General features: G+C 56.3%; 2 long non-coding RNA genes and 1 other non-coding gene across 3 annotated transcripts; 1 reads left to right on the top strand and 2 right to left on the bottom strand.

The window, feature by feature from the left end:
• Positions 1-7,399: 7,399 nt before the first annotated feature.
• LOC123604628 lies at positions 7,400-8,465 on the bottom strand. The gene is made up of 2 exons (XR_006715397.1): positions 7,981-8,465; positions 7,400-7,638 (listed from the first exon to the last, which is right to left on the bottom strand). It is a non-coding gene; the product is annotated as an uncharacterized LOC123604628 (long non-coding RNA).
• Positions 8,466-8,529: 64 nt separating this feature from the next.
• On the top strand, positions 8,530-10,083 carry LOC123604619. Its single transcript, XR_006715385.1, has 4 exons — positions 8,530-8,651; positions 8,822-9,027; positions 9,157-9,290; positions 9,826-10,083. It is a non-coding gene; the product is annotated as an uncharacterized LOC123604619 (long non-coding RNA).
• An 8,754-nt stretch (positions 10,084-18,837) lies between these two features.
• TRNAE-CUC lies at positions 18,838-18,929 on the bottom strand. The gene is given in 2 exon segments: positions 18,838-18,885; positions 18,893-18,929. It is a non-coding gene; the product is annotated as a tRNA-Glu (tRNA).
• Positions 18,930-19,351: the final 422 nt, after the last annotated feature.

Here is a 19,351-nt window from a genome sequence, read left to right as displayed (position 1 = left end):
GCTCTGCACTGTCAGCTCGGAGCCCCACGCAGGGCTTGAACTCATGAACCGGGAGGTCACGACCTGAGCCGAAACCAGGAGTCGGATGCTTAACCACCTGAGCGACCCAGGCGCCCCATACGCGAATCATTTATTAAAGCCTCATGTACGTACAGACTGAGCAGACAGAAAATAACACACATCATAAATGCACAGCTTGATACATTTTTACTGAGTGATCTTATCGGGGTAACCTGAACCCAAATCAAGAAACAGGCTACCGGGGGCACCTGGCTGGCTCAGTCCGTAGACCATCTGACTCTCGATCTCAGGGTTGTGAGTTCAAGCCCCATGTCGGGTGTGGAGGCTACTAAAATAAAGATGCTTTTCAGGCGCCTGGGTGGCTCAGTCGGTTAAGCATGGGACTTCGGCTCAGGTCATTTGAGCCCCACATCCTTTTATTTCTTTATTTCTTTACATTTTAATTTTACATGGGGAATGAGCGAGCGCCGGGGAGGGTCAGAAGTAGTGAGAGAGAGAGAGAGAGAGAGAGAGAGAGAGAGAGAGAGAATCTCAAGCAGGTTCCACGCCCAGTATGGAGCCCAATATGGGGCTCGATCCCATGACCCTGGGATCACTGCCTGAGCTGAAATCGAGAGTCGGACGGATGCTCAACCGACTGAGCCACCCAGGTGGCCCTATCTCGTTCTTTTTTAAAAAACGGTATCATTTTCCACTGTATGGATGCATCGTAACTAAGTAAGGGAATCCCTTGATAGACACTTGTGTATGATTTGATATAAGGCAATATTGTTTTAAAAAAACAGGAATTCTTTTACATTTCATGGACTAGACTTCAATCAATGCTGTTGTAAACAAGGCTTTAAGTAGTGACTGAAAATACAATTCAAGTGACGACCCGTGGGAAGTACGAATGCACCCCTACAGGATGAATGAGCGTAACCCGATGGGGCGTTGTCCTCAGGGGGAGGGTGTGGGCCCCCGTGGCCCAGGATAAAATGTCCGGTGGCCCGATGCCTTCTGAAAAGCGTGCTGTGACCCCAAAGGGGACGCGGTGGGGACGTGGACACCTGGTTGATAAAAGGACACCTTTTTTTCGCGTCTTTTCTTTTGGTTCACTGGATACTTGGGTTTGCCTTGGGTTTGGGCACAGACGGTCAGTTGCTCAAAATTTCTTTTACTGTGACAAACAATACTGAACTAAACAATCTTAAACTTTGTATACTTGAGGGCATACCGTGGACAGTGCTATGCCAGAGTGTATGGCCACTTAAAAATCTTATATATGGGGGCGCCTGGGTGGCTCAGTCGGTTGGGCATCTGACTCTTGATTTCGGCTCAGGTCACGATCTCGTGGTTTGTGGGAGCGAGCCCCGAGTCCAGGCTCTGTGCTGACAGTGTGGAGCCTGCTTGGGATTCTGTCTCTCCCCTTCTCTCTGCCCCTCCCCTGCTCGTGCTCTCTCTCTCTCTCTCTCTCTCAAAATAAGTAAGTAAACTTAAAAAAAAAAGAATAAAATGACCTCCAGGTTAGGTGACTGACAATAAATGACCCCCCGATTGGGTGGCTGAGAACTGTGTTCGTTACTTCTCGGTTTTCTGTGGATTAGCCGGGCAGGTCAGGCAGGCGGCAGGCTGGCTGGGCTCAGGGTCCCGGCCGAGAGGGCCCACGTGGCCTCGCAGCCTCGGGGAGGTGAGCCTGGGCTTCTCCCTCGGTGGTCCCGGGGTTCCAAAGGCCACGGGCGCTTCCCAAGTCGGCGCTGCGTCACATCTCTCGTTGGCAAAGCCAGCCGGGCGGCTGAGCTCAGAGCGAGCCACCCAGGGGCACAGATCGAGGCAGGCAGGAGCAAGTTGGAGCCGTTATTACAACAACCTGACCCAGAAGGGCACGAAGAGGGAACGTTGTGGCAGGCAGTATGATAAAAATAAAATTCTAACAGTCCACCATCTTAAAAAAAAAAAAAAAAAAAAAGTCCCACTTAACTCCCAAGTTAAACCAGAGGTGGCCAATTTGGGAATTAACCTTCTGGTAGGACCCTCCTCCTTTTCGGTTCAATCAGTCTCCAACATGGAAAGAACACTTTGCACTCAAAGGTTTAATTACGGGCTTTCCTTCCCGCTTCCCGCTCCCCTCTCCCCCACAGGGCTCGGCTGCAGGATAATTAGCTGCCTATGGATCAAGGTGGCCGTGCGCAGCTCCCATAAAGGGGGTGCATGTGTGGCAGCGTTGGGGGCGGGCGTACTGAGCACACCCAACCAGGTCTCTAGTTGGATCGGCTCGCTGTTTAATGTGGTCTGCTGCTAACAGCTACCTTCCAGCACTTTCCAGGGCTTTGGAGGCATGGTGGGGCAGTTGGTCATTAAGCGCCTGCCACGACTGAGAGTCCCGGGGAGCCGGGCGTCCCGGCTGCCCTGCGCTCTGCCGATACCGCACGCAGGGGAGAACAAGGAGGGGGCAGGTGTGGGGGCAGCTGGCAGCCGGCTCTGCCCTGAGGGCGGACACTCTCACGGCTGGCCGTTCAGGGCTGGAGGGTCCCGGGGCGCTGGGCACGGAGGCACTGGCCCCAGGTGGAGGAGTGGCCAGCCACCTCTGGCCACATTCTTGTTTTAGGGCCCCACCCCACCCCAAATCTCCTTCCCTGTCCCTTGCTCCACACCGACCACAGTTGGGTAGACGATTTTCAGGGAGGCTAAGTGTTGGGGGGGGGGGGGACGCCTCAGGGAGAAGGAGGAGACAGACTCCGCGGGGGGTGCTCATGCATGGGAAGGGACGTCTAGCCCCTCAGTTCTAGACACAGCAGGACAGGTCCCCTTGAGAGCCCAATGGGGACCCAGTAGCACCTTATTCCTCAGCACAGACCCGGCTCCTTTCCCCTGGGTCCTCCGCCTGCCCGCTCCTGCCGGCTCTGCACCCCGAGGGGGTCTCCTGGAATAAAGTCAGGGATTGAAAAGAATCCTGATTCATCGCAGGGCCTTGGCTGCCGAGAAAAGTCTCTTGAAGGCTTTCTTTTCTTCAGCTGCTGCTTCCCAGGGGTGAGGGCTTACAGAGTTGGCTTTTCAGCCAACTGTCCATGACTCAGAGCCCTGAGGGGCCCAGGAAGGAGAGGGGCCAGAGACCCAGATGTGGGGCGGGGATGGGGTAAGTGAGGTCCCACGTTGGGAGAGCCGAGCCGGGGTCGGACACAGTGACTAACGCTGCGCGTTAATCCGTGACCACGCGCGCCTCTCCGGCCGGGCATCGGGCGGGCGGTCTTACGTAGTTGCGTTCCCTTAACTCACATCCCCTTTGGGGGCATCTGCTAATGCCCTCATTTAGATGAGGAGGAGGCACAGGTTGCCTGAGCCGGTCGCCCATTGCAGAGGCTCATTTCTTCCAGATGCTGCGTCTCGGCCCCCGGGGGGGAGGCGAGAGTGGAGACAGAAGGGTGCAAGGCGTTCCCAGGGCAGGGTGCCGGGCTCGAGGCCGGCTGGGGCGTCAGGAGAGGAGGGGTGGCCACGGCCCTGTCTTGCTCACCTTGGGTGAGGCTGGTGCCCTGTGGATCTCTCCAGCAGCCCGCTCTCCACGGGGGCCGCGCGGAGGGTCCAGTGTATCAGGGACCCTCAGACACATCCGGGCGTTATCAGGGAGGCTCTCACGGCGGCTGCAAGGCCTGGTCTGAGCTGGACGGTGGTGAAAGTGGCAGAAAAGACCATAAATAAGCACTGAGATCTACTCCTCTCACAAGGTAACACCCCGAAAAGCGGAGCAGAGGAAGGACTCAAAGAAATGCTGCGAAAGGTTTCTTGGCAACTGCAGAGTTGTGCCCTGAGGGTGTGGCTGACAGCCCGGAGCCCTGGGTCCTGTCCAGACCCCTCGGTCCCGTCTGGACATCTCTCTCTCTCTCCCTCTGCCCCTTCTGTAGCTGTGTGCGAGCTCCTGCTTGCTCTCAGGCCCTCGGCCCGTGCTGGCACCGTGGCCTGACTCCAAAGAGCAGAGAGGCCACGCAGAGTTCTGTCTCTCTTCCATTGTCAGAAGCTGTGAGTCAGTGTTTGTATTTTTAGCAGCATACGCAAATCTGCTGCGCGGAAAAGATTTGGAGGGACGCTTGCACCGTTCAAGTAACAAAGGCAATTAATTTGGATCCAGTACCTAGGGCTGGAGTCGGCCAGCCAGTGTTCTTTGATCCAGGAAAGGGAAGAGAAGGAAGGTCTCCTGGTTCTCCGGGGATGGATGGAGGCGTCCCAGGGAAGGGGACACTCCGTGGATGGAGACACTCCGTGGATGGAGACACCCTAGAGAAGGCGACATCCTTAGACTTCCCCGAGCAGCAGAGTGGAGCTCCCTGTCCTGGTGGGTGGCTGGCATGGTCTGGAGCCCGGGGCATTGTGGACGTAGGCCTGGCTCAGGGCAAGCCCGTACCACCCGCAGAGGTCAAAGAGCGTGGCTTCCTTCGCGTTGACTCCTCAGGCCCCCGAAAAAGCCGCATGGTCTCCCGGGCATCCAGTTCACCCTGATGACAGGCTTCTTCACCACGACCACCCCGTGCGGGAGAGATGGCGGGGCCCTCCTGCTCTTGGGAAAAGCTGAAACTTTTGCCCTTGGCTTCTGAGGTCCTCGTCAGTCAGTTCCTGGCACCCCCCCACCCCCCCACCCCCCGCCCACCTCATGCATTGTAAGCGTACGAAGCACAGATCTGTGACCAGACCGTCGGCGTCTACACCGACATCTTTGCCATGACCGTCCCTGAGGACCCTTCCGCGAGGCGCTGTTGTCCAAGAAGAGTCTCAACTCAGAAGTTACAAGGCACCGGGTCTGGCCTGACTGTGGCCCCTTGGACAGCTGCTCTAACGTTTCTGGGCCTCAGTTTCCCTGTATTATCATTTGACGATGCATGTAATGGGTGGAGACAGCATCGCGCACATAAGGGGAGGGTGAAGCCAGGTTCCCCCACATGTCTTACAGGGTTGCCGAGAGGACAAAGTAAACTGAAAGCGGGGGGGAACGCTCTCCAGCAAATTAAAGGCGGTGACGCATATGAGACGCCTGGTAATCCTCTCCCTGGGGTTCGGCCGCCTGGACCCGGGATCGGCCCGGCTTCCTGGGATGAACTCGTCATTCGTGACGGATCAGTTGCCTTTGCTCCTGGAAAGAAAGCAGGAGGTTTCTGGGGGTCGGAACCATGCACAGAGGTGGGTGGGCCCTCATAATCCCTGCGTCATCGGCTCAGACGGTTTCACCCCTCTCTGGATGCCTCGCATTCTCGGGAGGCCCACGGGACAACCCTGACCCCCCAACACACACACACACCTTGTGCTGAGATGCCCCATCACAGACACCCGGGGGGGGGGGGCTTCAGATCCGAGCCGGACCCCGCAGCGAGCCTCTGCCCAAGGAGCAGACCGCCGGGAAAGGGTGGCTGGGGCCCCAGAGACTCTCCGGGTTACCCCCAAACCACCGACTCAGAACTCACTCGCTCTGTTATTCAACAGTGTCGGGCATCGCAGGAGAAGTTGCCGATTGCCCGCCGCTTGGCCAGGCCTGGCCTGAATCCCCGCGAGATGATGAGGCGGGAGCTGGTGGCTGGTCCTCGAGGGCCTCCTCCAACGCGAGCCACACCGTGGTCAGGCTGTCCCAGCACCACCTCCCCACATCCTCCCAGCCGCCTGGTCCCGGGGGTCGACCTTGCACCTGGCCTCTGTCGGGTGTGCATATTCACATCGGCACGCCTGTCCCCGACCTGGTTTGGGCCCTCGGCCTCTTGTGCCTGATCTCACAACGGTTCTATTGCGACGGTCCTGAGGTTTAAAAACATTTATAAATAGCATAACAACATGAAGTTGAAACCCTCACGAGCCCTCTGCCCAACGCAAGTGTTTCCTGCCCTCCCCGGCTTACCTGCCACTCACAGCCTCTCAGGGTCGCCTGGCTGCCTCTTTTCAGCCTCCTTTGTCTTGATCAAGTGAGATTTTTCCCAACTACGCTGTGCACTTAGCAGCTTTTTGGCTCCCAGATGCAGGAACTTGAGCGCTCCCGTCTCCCTGCCTGGTACCTGTCTCCTTCCGCCCCCCAGCCGGCTCGGGCTCCGGGGACACCCCTCCCTCGGGCCAGTGCCACCGCTGCCCATGTCCGGCGTCCCCTCTCGCGTATGCTTCAGTCCGTTCGCCCGCCGCTGGGCCACGTGGCACACAATCCCGGGCCGCTTCCCCCGCGCCTGGAGACTGACCATCTCTCAACATGTGCTGTGAGTTCGCTTTTTAAGGAGAATGACTCCTTTTCAAGAAACATCTGAAAGGGGCATCTGGGTTGTGGGACTGTGGACCACGTGTTATTCTGCTCCTCCTCCTTGCTGTTAACGAAGAAAGCCGAATCCATTTTGAACCCTTTAAAATGTTTCCAACATTTCACCATGAAGATGTTCAGCAGCGGCATTCCAAGGAGGCTCGCCTCTCAACTCGACGATCGTCCGTCATGCGGGGACGTTGTCCTACGCGTGGACAGGCGTGCCACGTGCGGGTGCTGTTCAAGATGCTACCACGGGGCCTCTCTGTTACAAGGAGGTCTGTCTTCGCCCTCCAGGGGCCCGTCATGGGGACAAAGAGAGGACAGGCATATGCACCTGCTATGCACATAGCATTTGTGCTATTGGGTGTAGGTCAACTGTCAGCCCGCAAATGGTCTTCAGCCCTTCGAGGACACAACAAACCTGGGCCGGACCTCAGGGGAGGCTCTACAGAAGAGGTGAGGGCAGCACGGAGCGGGTACCAATTTGACCTGGGAGGCCAGGTGAGACTCTGGTCGGAGGTGGCATTCCGAGGGTGGGCGTTGCTAAGCAGAGCCAGGAGGAGGAGGCGGGAACTTCCAGGCTGGAACAACGGAGGTGTGAAAGGGTGAGGGGCCAGGGCGCAGGCAGGAGAAGGATCCAGGAGGCTGAGTCAAGGTCAGAAGCAAAGGGTGATGAGCGCCTGGCTAAGGATTTTGCATCACGTGCTCTCAAGTACGAATTGCCAGGGGTGGGGGCAGGTTCGTGTGAGGAGAGATCCCACCGGTGGGCAGCGGCCTCGGTGGACAGGAAGCAGACGGGATGCTGGTGAGGCAGGCACCGACTGGGGCAGCCGTCATAACTCAGGGAAAATGCTAGAAGCAGGAGGGGTGGCGATAGGAGAGGGGGTCAGAAACACCCAAGAGACAGAATCCAAAGTTGACAGATGTGCTGACAGTCCCTTCGAGCTAAGGGGGTGGGGGCGGAGGATGGGCCACCCTGAGGCTTTGAGTTAGGGACTTCCGGGGAAGGGAGTGGGAGACAGCGAGCTCCGGTCTGAGTCTACCGAGGGTAGAGGACCAGGGCGCATTCCAGGAGGAAAGGTCCGGACCTGCAACCCAGAGAGGGGAGGGCATTTGAAATCATTAAAAACAGGATAGAAAGATGTTTGATGATACACGTTTGATGCCGTGGGAACAAGGAGCGACGAGCAGAGAACAAACAGTGACTAACAGATATTCATCATGGAGGGAAATTCGCTTTATCCGTGTGCCAGTACTTGGTTAACGGGGCGTGTGGGTGGGACAGAGGCTTCTGGGTGGACAGAGGTACAGGCCGGTGGAGAGCAGCCAACCGTCACTCCTGTGCTGGCGTCGGGGTGAGGGCGGAAGGGAAGGAGACACTGGAGGGAAACCAGAGGGCGCTGCCTTGGGCGGTCTGCAGATAAACAGTCTTCTCCCCAAGCTTGCAGAGGGCTGGGTCCACCGAGACTCGCTCACGCGAACCTCCATGATTAGGCTCACGCACGCACACGCACGCACACGCGTGTGTGCCAACAACGAGGCTGGGGAAGTGGCTGCTTTGAGAAGGTGTCTCTGTCTTACTCAATCCCAGCTGGCTTCCTGAAAGAGGGGGCGCCCTCCCCTCTGCCACCTTGCTCTTTGGCCATTTTCTCCCAAACGCCTGCCCCTCTACCCCCGTTTATGCAGGACCAAGGGTGCCCTGAGAAGCAAGAACCCCTAACCTTCCTCCGAGGCTAGGTCTGCATGGCCCCTCCTGCCTCCGGAAAAGCATCTTTTCAGCCCGAGGATTTCCACCCCCGCCCCCACAGCTCATGGGAGCCACAGTCCCAGGTAGGTTTCTGGTCTCAGTGAAGACGTCAGGGCTGGGGGCCAGGTGTCTGCTTTTCTGCACATCAAGGAGAGCAGCAGACCTTTCCGGAAGGTGGCTGGTTTTGTCCAGAAGACTGTACCTCTCTCTGGGATCTGTCTTCCATCCTTCACTCTCCCATTAACCCGGTGGTGGGGGGGGGGACCCTTCCCCCCGACTTCTTTTTTTCTACTTTAGCCCCCTCTTCTGCATTGTTTTGTTTTTTGAAACCTCTGTGCCCGGCTCCCATGATGGGAAGTGCTGTTTATGTCCAGGGCCCCTTAAAAAGGCCGCTAACGGCTCCCTGGCTGCGGTCCTCTGTGCTTGTTCCCTTGGCAACCGGAGGCAGGGAAAACAGAACCTGTCACATGGAAAATGTCAGCTACAGCAGATCTGGGGAGAGGAAAGGAGGGGTGGGGCGGAGGGAGGAGAGAGGGGAGGAGTGGAGGGGGAGGGGAGGGAGAGCAGGCAGGGGACCCCGGGGCCTGCCGCCACCCCAGGCTGGCGCCCCTGCCCTGCCCAGCTGATCATCATATTGTTTCAGAGGTAATTCGGTGGCTTTGGGCACAGAGCAGTGCATCCTAGCAGCAAAGCCCCTCCAGCCGCTCGCTTGAAGCCCGGTCTGGGCAGGCGAAGCGGGAGGTTCGCGGGAGAAAAAAGATGTCAAATCTCGGCCACCCAAAGACCCCAGCATCTGCTCCTTCCACCCTCCATAGTGATGCCCATCCTTGCTTTATGCCAATTGATCCATGCCTCTGCCGAGAAGGGGAAAGAGGTTCGGGCAGAGCGTTAATATTAATCAACACCGGCCTCTCTCCAAAGGACAGCGGGGAAGCAGAAACAAAAGAAGGAGGTTTGCTGAAACAGCCCAGAATATTACAGCGGGAGAAGCAATCAGTTAATGGGACTGGATGCCAATGAGGTGTGTGGGGGCTCCTGAGAGTAGAGAGGGCTGGAGAGAGTGTGTGTGCGTGTGTGTGTGTGTGAGGGTGTGGGTGGTGGGCATGCGCTGTCTGCAACCTTCTGCTGTTGTCCTCGGAAATTCCCGCAGCCTCCCCAATATTCTGATTTCCCAGGAGAAACTCGGCCGGCCTCCCGGGGCCAGAGGACCTGAGGGAGTGGGGACGAGACAGGCTGCTTGCTTGTGCGTGCCTTGCCGGACGGGTTCTGTTCGTTCTGAGAAGAGTAAGCCTCCACACGAGGGATCCAGGAAGGGGCGAAGGAGGGTTGCCCCGTCTTGCACGGGGATGTCTGGGGGAGTCTCCGGGGAGGCTCTGTCTGCAACGCGGGACACTGGACGTACCGGGGACGTCCTGCTTCGAGGATCTCTCTCGCCCGGGGTTGCCTCTGGCTGAAGTCGCATTGCCTTCTGGCAGTACATCCTCGAGCCCCGGCTGAGTATAGGTTCCCCCTTTAATGCCTGGTCCCCTGTAAGCATCCTTGCAAAACCAAACAAACTTCCCGATATCAGACGAAACAGACAAACAAAAAAACCAAAACAAGAAACAAAACGCAACCACAGCAATGCAGCGATGGCAAAGCCGGATGCAACTGACCCCCAGACTTCCAGGCTGTATTATTTGCTCCAAAGGTTCCAGCTTTAGGCAGCCGCAGGGGAGGAAAGGGGAAATCAATTATTTTCCCATGTGCTGTCACTGTAATCTCTCCCCCCAAGGTTCGCTGGGTGGGGACGCTGCTCTTTTCTTTCATCTTTTTCCAGGACTCGTCCAAGGGACCATCCGGTCCACGTGGTCCCCGAAGGTCCAGGAGGAGGCTGGTCTGCCGGTGACTATGTCAATCACGGTTCCACGTGCCTGCCACCACGCGCCGCGCTTAGAGACCCATATGGACCTTCCCGTCAGGCTGGGACAGACTTAAATTATGACACTTTTCATCTTGATTGGCAGTCACCTTCCCCTGGAAGTTGGGGAACAGCCCAGCTACAATTACGTCTCGTACAATAAAATGAAGGAAATAATTTTATGATTCATTATTTTATGAATATGGTCTCTGGCAGTTGGCTAAGGAGATAATCTTCATTCCCACTGCTGCTGCGTTTTATTTTATTAAGAGTTAACTCTCGATTATCCACATGTGAGCCAAAGAGACGATTTTATTCCCACAGCTGTTAGGTCTTATTATTTTATTATTATTGGTTTGGGTTTGTCCCCGGGCTCCGTTCCGGGTGTGAAAAAGAATCGGTTTCTCATTCTGAATTACGTGCAGTAAATGTTTATAATCTCACTGCCACCTCTGCCTTCTTCTGGGGTGGGTGGCTATTTTTTTTTTTTTTTTTTATTGCGGTAAAAGACCCATTACGCAAAATTACCACGTTGACGATTTAAAATACCGTGCAGTGGGGGCGCCTGGGTGGCGCAGTCGGTTGAGCGTCCGACTTCAGCCAGGTCACGATCTCGCGGTCCGTGAGTTCGAGCCCCGCGTCGGGCTCTGGGCTGATGGCTCGGAGCCCGGAGCCTGTTTCCGATGCTGTGTCTCCCTCTCTCTCTGCCCCTCCCCCGTTCATGCTCTGTCTCTCTCTGTCCCAAAAATAAATAAACGTTGAAAAAAAAAAAAAAATACCGTGCAGTGGTATTTAGTACGCTCATGATGTTGCACCGCCATCACCCCTGCCTAGGTCCCAAACGTTTTCACCCCCCGAAGAGGAAACCCCGCGATAAAGGGGTCCCCCTCCAGCCCCGGCAACCAGGAATCTGCCTTCTGTCTCCATAGATTTCTCCCGCTCTAGACACTTTACGCAAATGGGGTCGTACAACAGGGGCCATTACTGCCCATAATGGAGCCAAGGTCCATCCATGTGGCCGCAGGGACCAGAGCTCCGCTCTTCTCCGTGGCCGAAACAACACTCCAGTGTGTGGACTGGCCGTACTCTGCTTATCCATTCTTTCGTGGATGGACCTTTGGGGCGTTTCCATCTTTGGCCGTTGTCCATGGTGCTGCTGTGAACACCCGTTTTCAATTCTTTTCAACTGGTTTCGCCAGCGGCCGTACCCCCTTTTCAGTCCCCGGCAGCAGGTGTGAGGGCTCCAGTTCTCCAGAATGTTTCTTCCAGCCGGCCTTCGTTGTGTCAATGGAAAAAACCAGTATTTTCAAGGTCAACCTCTCTCCATGTCTCTGGCCTTCGACCTTGGTGCTGTGATGTCATCCCTTGGCGCCACGAGGGGTGACGGAGCAGCGGGAGAGTCAGCAGGAATGCTGCTGTGCCCTCTGACCCGGGAGCTGCGTGTCGTGGGGAGCCCACAGAAGCGGGCCCACCGGGGACACTGCCAGGCAGGGGATCCTCATGGTGTGGGGGGCGGGGGTGGCGCTGGGCTTTGGAGAAGGCTCTCCGTCTGCCATTAGCTGCGTGGCCTTGGGAAATAATTTCCTATTAAAATGGTGTAGCAGACCCTGTTGATGCCCCACTCAGAGCCCCTTGACATTGACCTCTGTTTGCTCTTATGCCCGGACTCGCTGCCTGAGTCAGGATCCTTCTAGGTAGAGGCATCGACCAGAAGTGCTGAGGACTGATGCCCCGGAAGCAGCCCTCCACCAAGGGTGTGCAGGTTGTTGGTGGATAACCTCTAGGGCTCCAGGATGGGTCTCTCTGTCTCCCGGAACTTGCTGCTGGAGCTCTGTTCGCCCTCGGTGACCATCGTGACAATCGTATGAATGAGGTATTTCCATAGGCTCCCTCCGGTCCTCGTTCCCCACTGCTACCCTCTGCCCTCCCCTCTTGATTAAGTGACTTGCTGTCCTTTCCTGGCCTCGGAGTCCCCTCCCTGGGGATCCAGCCACAATGTGTGGGTTCTGTCTTTCTGTCTCCATAGATTTCCACCTCCTGAACGGGCTCGGTCCCGCAGTGGACACGAGCAGGTCCTCGTGGTTGTGAACACGGACAGAAGCAGTTTGCAATCATCAGTCTGTTTTGGGGGGCTGTCTCCCCAAGGGGAGAAGCGAAGGGGAAGCAGATATGAAGGCAGCTTCATTTTAGCACGCTGTTCTTATCCTGTTAACGGGGATCAGCAAGGCGCATGAGGAAATCCCAGGTGTTTATCTCGTGGGGACAGCACCCATGTTCCGCCGCTGTGGTTTGGGTCCCTCTCCGAAATGCCTTTTTTTTTTTTTTCTTTCTCCGAGGCTGAGTCGCAGATGAGCAGACTTCCCCTTTGAGTATTTCCCCCTCAGGTGGGGCGGGGAGGGCCGGTGGGTGCGATAATGCTGGTCTAGAAGCAAAAAATTGGCTTTAGATAATCCACAAAGTGGATAATCAGCCGTGGAAAATTGAGAGGTGGCCATGGTTATTTATCTCTACCCTGATAAGGACCATCTCGAGGGAGAGGGTGGGATGAACCCCGATGAGGGAGAGGGTGCTCAGTTCAGCAGGGTCCTCAGTAGCCTCTTCTGGAATGGGCAGCTGCCAGCTGGAGCTGATGGCTGGGAGGGCCACGTGTTCTCGGCCCCTCTCACCATCCACCCTTCCTTCGGGAGGTGGGACCCACCGTCACATGTCATGAGCCGCGTCCTCAGAGCCTCACACCCTAAAGATCAAATCTTTAATAGGGCTTCCAGAACTTACCCTCTTAGCAGGCTCCCCTGACTCCAGGTTTTACCAGATTTTCTTCCCGTGAGAACTCAGTTTACCCAGGACCAGAGCAACACAATGGAAGCAGAGAAACAAGTGGTTTTCTCTGGACCCGGTTCTCAGTACTGGCTTCTTGGGGGGTGGGGCTCTCCAAGAGGACGGGGGCGGGGGGGGGGGAGGTAGAAAGAGGTCAGAGGGCAGGGAGGATGGTGGAACTGATGGGCGGCCCACGTTGGCCCGTAGTCCCCTGCTCACCCTTTCCTTGCCATCGGGCTGGGGAGTGCTCGGGCCAACTCACCAATTATCTTGGGCAAACAGAAGGAAGATCAAGTTTCTACCTGCGCTGCCTTCCCGCCTAAATCCTCGAGTGCGGGAGAACTTGGAGCCCCTGCCTCCCAGACCCCGTCGTCCCATCGCTGTGTGTTGGCATCTTTCCCAGGGAGACAGAAACAGGTGCTCCTGGGGCTCCGGCTGACCTCCGCCCTGGGGCTGCCCCTTGCCCTGCCCACCAGCCCGTCATCTCTCAGCCCTGCCGGCCCCCACCCCTCACCATCGCCCCCTGGCCAGCAGGCAAGGCGTGCGGTGTGTGTTTGGAGGAGGAGAGAAATCGCGCGTAGGGTCGGGTCAGGAAGTGCGTGGAGGGACTCTAAAATGTGTAGACTCTTGCCCGTTCTGAGAGCTCCCGCTTTGAATGCCTCTTAAAACCCAGGAATCCAGGCTCCTGCCCGCTGGCCCTCCGGAGGGTCCAAGGCCGCACCCGCCCTGGCTGTTCGCAGCTGGCCTCTCCCAGGCCAGAGTGCCCGTGCTGGTGCCTGGCTGGCCACCGGTCTGCTCCAGCAGGCTGGGACTATGACGTTCCGGACTGCGGGGCTGAATTTTTCTCCGCACTTGCCCTGAGTTCTTTGTAATAATAGCTGCTCCTGGGCCATCACCTTCTCCATCAGAGAGACCCATCAAATGAACCAGCCGAGCCCATAAATTATAGCACAAACCATTCCAAACAATAAAGGCAACTTTACTTACTGAACCATTAAATTTACATACTTAAATTAGACCCAACCAGACGTCGCACGGGGATGTCTCGGGGCCAGGCAAACAGTGAGTTTCGGGAAGTGCGATCCGGCGGTCCCCACCCCGCACATGAAATTAATGAGGTGCTTCAACTCAATCATCATTAAAATCACATCTTTATTTAGGTACTTAGCTGGGTTTGACCTGCTGCTGTGGGCAGCCCCAGAGTCACCCCTGTGCCCTGGGCCGCCTGACCGCCAGCCAGAGGTCAGCAGGTGGCCGGTGGGTGGCTGCGAGGCGGTTCGAGCCCGGGACGCATCATTGGCGGACGTGGTTTCTGCCTCCGGGTTTTATTGGAGGCTTGACTCTGCTTTTCTCATGTTTGGAAACCAGAGCCAACCTCTAGGAGACGCACAGCGCCCCCAAGGTGATCTCCTTTGACCCCCACGTTGAATCTGACATCAAGTCTGACCAATTACATCTTGAAAAAAAAATTTTTTTTTTACATTTATTTATTTTTGAGAGACAGAGTACAAATGGGGGAAGGGCAGAGAGAGAAGGAGACACAGAATCCGAAGCAGGCTTCAGGCTCCGAGCTGTCAGCACAGAGCCCGACGCGGGGCTCAAACCCACAAACAGTGAGATCATGACCTGAGCCGAAGTCAGACGCTTAACCGACTGAGCCACTCAGGCGCCCCCCCCAACCCTTTTTATTTTATTTTATTTTTTTACATCGATTACATCTTTTAAATATTTCTTGGACCTTTGCCTCTTCTCTATTCCTAATTCCTAACTCCAGTGTCCGAGTTCAGGCACCTATGTTGTCCCTTTGGTGTTAATTCAACTCCAAGCGCCTGCCACCAGAACGGTTCATGGAAAATTCTAAATCTGGCCTCCTCTGCCCCAGCTCGGAGACCCTCAGTGCTGCCTCATTGCCTCCAGGGGAAAGGTGGATCCCTGGGTGTGGCGTTCAAGGTCCCCCTGCCCCTGCGTCCCAACCCCCATCTCTTCCAGCTTTGTCTCCTGTCACTCCCTGCCTTGACCGTTCTAGTCCACTGAAGCCAAACTTCCCGGGGTCCCCCGGCCGCCCCGCTCGTACTCCCCACAGTTAACTTTGCCACATTCCTCCGAGATGGGCTCCCAGAACGCCCTGGCCCAGAATGTCCTTCCCGCCCCTACCTTCCTGTGCGCTTGTAATTGGTCTTTTCAAAGATCCTCAGGTGGGGCTAAATACCCCCAGGTAGCTCATGGGCCTCCTGTCACGCACCCCCGTGTTTGCAATGACCAGTTAACATGCCCTGCTGGGGCGGGGTGGGCATCTCCGTGTCTGAACCCTCAGCGCGCAGAAAGTCTGGCAATCGGGGACGCTCCAAAAAGCCTGCCAGGCAAATCCCTCGGAGAGAGCGGACAGCAGGCCCCCCCACCACGGGCAAGCCCAGCAGCCCTTGGCCCTGGAAGGCGCTTCCCCTCCGTTTGGGCATGAGTCGGCCCCAGCGTGACCCCGGTGGAGAAACGCTGTCATGGTCACAGGGCGGGGACCCCAAGTCCTTTTTTGGACGCTGATGGAAACTGGGATATAGTTGGATGTGGCCTGGGAAACATCCAGGACGCGTCAGGAAGCTCCTCGTCTCGGTCGTCCAGCAGCTGAGTGTTCGTCTCCTGGTCATGTTAAGAACTGGCCCAGGACAGGCATCAAAATGCCAGGCAGGGGAGAGCTGAACATCTCCCAGGGGGGCGCTGCTGGCTGCTCGGGGTGGACACCCACTGTCTGCTCCCTGCCGAGGTCATCTCCGGTCCCTTCCAAAGGAGAACTCAGCGGGGCGGCGGGGGGCTGGCCCTCTCTTCTGTTCCCCATCTGTCTTCCCCACACCCAGGCCAGGTCTCTGCCTGGAGCCTGGGTTTGGCCCATAGCTGTGCGCCCGACAGCAGTAGAACGCGAGCCACGTCTGGGGTTTTAAACGTTCGAGTAGCCACGTTCAACACGCAAAAAGAAAGAGGTGCAATTAAATCTGATACTATGCTTTATTTCACCCAACGTATCCGAAACATCGGCACGTCGACGTGGCATCAGCTTGCAAAGGCCCTAAGAACATATTTTGCATGTGTTATTGGTACCAGGCTTTGAAATCGGCCCGTGTGTCCCATCACAGCCCCCGTCATTAGGAGAAGCTTTGTTCCGAGGGCCTGCGAGCCACGTGTGGCTGGTGGCGACCTAATTGGACCACGCAGATGTTCCCGGCTGACATCAGAGGATGTCTTTGTGGAAGCGAATATCCTGAATTCTGTAGCTGGCCCTTCCTCCAATTAGGCGTGCAGGGGGGAGGCAGGAGCCGGCCAGCCTCCCTCCCACCCCAAGCCCTGAACAATACCCAGGCTTCCAGCAGGAGAGGGAGGAACAGGCAGCATCACAGATGCTGTTGACGCTCGACACAGCCTCAGCAGAGGCACCAAGAACGAGGTCTTCGCCAGCTCTGGGGGCCCGAAGTCGCTGCCACCGGGGACGTGGAGAACGCGCCCTCGGGGAGTCCTCGCGGCCCAGGACGCCACGGGGCCGTGGCCGCGATAATGGAGCGAAGGCCCGGCATCGGAGGCAGGCTCCAGGATTTCCTAGGCAGCCACGGGCACTCGCACGCACCATGATTAACGGCCGGATACCCTGGTGTGAAAACCATTTAAAAGACGGCATTTTTGTCACGGACAGTGTTCCACATACAGTAAAGGTCACACACGATGAGAGCATTATCCGTATTTCTTGGGCAAACACGCTTAACCTTGTAGAGCGCGATTCCTCGGCGGATCAGCCATCTGATCCACCCACTTCAGAGGGGCCGAGGGCGCGGATTCTCTGCTGAAAGGCTCGAAGGAGCATGGCAGTGGCACCACGCAGGGGCTTCGGACAATGCGCTAAATTGGCTGCCGGCCTCTCGCTGTGGCGGCGGGCACAGGGCGCGAGGCCCCGCGGCCTGTGAGTCGCCACCGGGCAAAGAAGCTTCTTCTGAACATCGGCCGCTGCGGAAGACGGCGGGGTCTGGGGACAGAAGAGCATTAAAAATCACATTCTGGGGGCTCCTGGGGGGCTCCGTCGGTTGAGCGTCTGACTTCGGCTCAGGTCACGATCTCGCGGTTCATGGGTTCGAGCCCCGCGTCGGGCTCAGTGCTGACAGCTTGGAGCCTGCCTGGAGTTGCTTGGGATTCTGTGCCTCCCTCTCTCTCTGCCCCTCCCCTGTTCACGCTCACTGTCTCAAAAAATGGATAATTTTTTCTTTTTTTAAAGCAGGCTCACCGACTGAGCCACCCAGGCGCCCCTTCAGCGATAGCCTCTTAATCCAGCGCAAACCCTCTACTCCTAACGCGGTTCCCGGACTGCGGTGTGCTGACGAATGCCTGACAACCTGTTCTCCGAAAAACCAATGTGTGTGCGTGTGTGTACATGTTTATTATAAGTTTTACTGAGAAGAATTCTAAGTTTGTGCGAGGCACAAATTTACAGACGATAATAAGCTCTGCGATATTCCTTGTTGCAAATTTCATCCAGCCCAGTGATGCTCGGAATGCTTTGTGCTGATTTTTGCTGAGCTCCTTATATCTGTACTTGTGGTCCAACCGCACCCCACCCCCCGGACAATCTTTTTTTGGTGACGTTCACAACGTAATGGCAGGAAACCCGTTTAAAGTTGAATCGTCTGATCAACGTTCTCTCGACGGCTTTCTCGAGTCTAGGCAATCAGGAACACCGCGTACATCAAGCCCTGACTTGAGGAGTTTGCCAATTTCCGCGGTGAACATCCTCTCCTCGCAACCAATTTCGAACTGAGGGCATGACGTCACTGAGCGTGGAGTGGAAAGAAAGGTGTGGTGCTCACCATTATTTAATATTTCCACCGTACAGATGCAAGAAATACGAATAAGAAAAAAGAAATATTAGGGCGTAGCTAATAATAAAAATGTAGCCAAATAATTAGTAAGTGGGGGAGTTCGGAGTTTTTATGACCATTGATTTCAACACATTTTATTTAATTGTAAGTTTATGTGATTACATTTGTTAATGTGTGTTTATTTATTTTGAGAGGGAGCATGAGCGGAGGAGGGGCAGAGACAGAGAGACAGAGAGAGGGAGAGTGAGAGACAGAGAGAATCTCAAGCAGGCTCACAGCTGTCGGCACAGAGCCCGAGGTAGGGCTCGAATGCACGAACTGTGAGATCATGACCTGAGCTGAAGTCAAGAGCCGGACGCTTCACCAACTGGGACACCCAGGCGCCCCTATATACTTAAAATTTTTAAAAATGGCTGGGTTTAACCACCAGTGCACAAAATTCCCGGCGGTTCAAGCGTCGGAGCTGGTGTGCGCGTAGAAGCCGGCTGTTGTCTCGGCCCCTGCCAGCTCTCCACTGCCTCGGGCTGCTTGTCCTCTACTCTGGCCCACCCTGGATTTCTCCGAGCTTTCTCTGCTCTCTGAGCTTTACACACACTGCTACCGGTCCCGGGAACGCTCCTCTCCTCCCAGACACGTCTGCCTCCCTTCCTTTCCTCTCCCTTCTTAGTGATTGTAGATTCCAACCTGCAGCCCGGGGCGGAAATCTCTCCATTATTGTCTTACCTCCCGTCGCAGCGAATAACATCACTGCCTGGTATCTCTGTCACCGAGACCCCTCTCCACTTACCCCTGGGTTCCTTCTGCCCTGGCTGAGCCGCCCAGGCTTGGGCGGAGTGGAGACCAAGAGACCCCGCTGAGCTGGCAGGCTCCCTCCTCCTGTCCCTCCCCGGTCCTACCCTGCCATCCAAGAGCTGGAGTGCAGGTGGAGAAAGACGTGGCATTTCAATGGCTTTGTGGTTCCCTCGGCCTTGCCCACTCCACAAAGACATCATCAGAAGGTCACGTCAAGAATGGAAATTTCAAAGGAGAGACACAGAAGTGACCAGGAAGAAGGAAGCATGAAGGAGTCCAAGGAAACTAGGCTTTTACACGTCCTTGTTCTAGACTGGAAACACATGACCGTGCTCGCAAGGTGCAAATGTGATGATGGACCTGGAAATGCTTATTATTATTATTATTATTGAAAGAGAGAGAGTGGGAGAGGAGGGGCAGAGAGAGAGAGGGAGAGAGAGAATCCCAAGCAGGCTCCACACTGTCAGCACAGAGCCCGATGTGGGGCTCGAACCCACGAACCGTGAGACCACGACCTGAGCCGCAACCGAGAGTCAGACGCTCAACCAACTGAGCCACCCAGGCGCCCCTGGAAATGCTTATTAATGAGAAAGTGCTGAGTACGCCTTCCACCCAGGAGGAGAGGCGGAGGCAGGGGACTGCTTGGTTCATTCATTCGTTCATTCACTCACTGATGCATTCAGCGTGCACCCGAGAGCCTCGTGTGAGGTGCCGAGAAAGGCGTAGGACGTGAAGGGCCCAGGAACACGTCAAGTCCCAACTTTCGCGTTGGAAGCGAATTGTGTGACTTGCTCCCGGTGAGCTCTGTTCTTCAGGCAGGAGCACCGAGTGAGACCACGCCCTCTGAAGGTCCAGAGACAAAGCCTGTCCGCACCCCGCCAGGACCGCGTGACCAGGAACAGCGCCGAGCTGCGCGGCAAAGGGGCAGAGGAGCGCAGGGGTTCCGCGTGCGGGGTTCACGGGCTCTTGGGAGGGGGGAGACGATG

Source organism: Leopardus geoffroyi, chromosome E1, assembly GCF_018350155.1.
Source record: "Leopardus geoffroyi isolate Oge1 chromosome E1, O.geoffroyi_Oge1_pat1.0, whole genome shotgun sequence".
Classification (NCBI taxonomy): Eukaryota; Metazoa; Chordata; class Mammalia; order Carnivora; family Felidae; genus Leopardus; species Leopardus geoffroyi.
Note: the sequence above shows the minus strand (reverse complement) of the source record. Positions and strands in the feature narration are given on the sequence as shown.